The sequence below is a fragment of the Amphiura filiformis genome, chromosome 4, assembly GCF_039555335.1.
Source record: "Amphiura filiformis chromosome 4, Afil_fr2py, whole genome shotgun sequence".
Classification (NCBI taxonomy): domain Eukaryota; kingdom Metazoa; phylum Echinodermata; class Ophiuroidea; order Amphilepidida; family Amphiuridae; genus Amphiura; species Amphiura filiformis.
In genome coordinates, this window is record NC_092631.1 from 30,668,197 (window position 1) to 30,669,727 (window position 1,531).

Consider the following 1,531-nt stretch of genomic DNA (forward strand, 5'->3'; position numbering starts at 1 on the left):
TCATTATTCTTTTGTATTTTCTTTAAGGGAAGGTGTGCACCAAAACCACTTTTTGCTTATTAAACGTGCTAGACACTTCATTTATGGTGTCATGGACACTTTGGTTGAATAAATGAAAAAAATTCCCAATTTGCATATTTTATTGCCAGCCATCTTGGATTTTTTGGTGTTGGATTTGACTCCTTCGAAATCAAGACACCCAAAAATCCAAGATGGCCGCCAATGAAATATGCAAATAAGGTATTTAATTTTTCGCTTTTATTCAACCCAAGTGTCCTCGACACCATATATGAAGTGTCTAGCAGGTTTAAGATAAGTGTTTTTGGTGCACACACCAAGCCCTTTGAAGTGACTTTGTAAAATTAAAGGTTGGCATATGTGATGCGATCAAGCAAAATCAGTCGGAACTCAGAAATATTGATTTTGAGATATCGCTAGCCAAAGGAAGTATTTCCTTTTGTTTCCTCTTGTTTTGAAAACTCTTTAATTGCTCATATCTTTGGAACTGGTTGTTCAATTTCAATACGGTTTGCTGCAAATGCAGCTTTGTAAATGCTTTTTACTACTCTATAAGAAACTGAAAATTTAAAATTTCCGAGTTCCGACTGATTTTGCTTGATCGCATCACATATAGGTATTTCATTTGGGTCAAGGGCAGTAACCTATGGGTAGCCAACTAACTCGATCTGCTTCGGGGTTCCAGCAATGGTTCAAATTTCAAAACCTCGTTTCCATCCTCATAGTTGCTGGTTCAAGCCTGGCCTCGTGCACCAGTTCGGAATTATATGCTAGACAAAAATGTGCCGATTAACTAAAAAAGTCCTGTAAAACCATTTGAAATAAAGTTTGTGCCATCTAGGATGTTTTATATTTGGGGTTGCATAGTAAAATATGTGAAGTCATTGGAGCTCACAAGAGGATTGACCTCTCCCCATTACCTAGGTAACAAAACATTTAAAATGTTAAATTTTTATCTGAGCATTTTGACTAATATACTAAAGAACCATACGTTGCTGGTGGTAGCTCGAACTAATTTTTTTTGAATCCTTATGACCAGAGGAATACTTTTGTGGGATTTAAATCCAGATTTGACCCCATGCTATATTGCTGGGATCCGTTGTAGAGGATTTGGCCGACCCAGAAGTTAATTGAAAACGGCCAAATTTTTAGGCTGAAGGTTAATCTCAAAGCTTGCGCGCGCATTTGTAAAATCGCGGGATTTGAAAAGAAAAAAATCGGCGAAAATTGGATTTTTTTTCTCAAAATATACACCAATGTACCAAATTGTGAATTGAAAAGAAAAAAGCATTGCGCATTTGTTTTCAAACCACTTTATTTTTTTTGCCTTGAACTAGGCATATCACCTCAAAAATAATCGCAGCAGAAACATGTTATTTAAGGGGGTACTACACCCCTCGATAAATTTGTGTCTATTTTTGCCTTTTTCTCAAAAACTAATTACACAGTGGCAACAAAAGTTACGTATATTATAGGGGCAAGGTATCCAATTACTACACTGGAATTTCAGTGA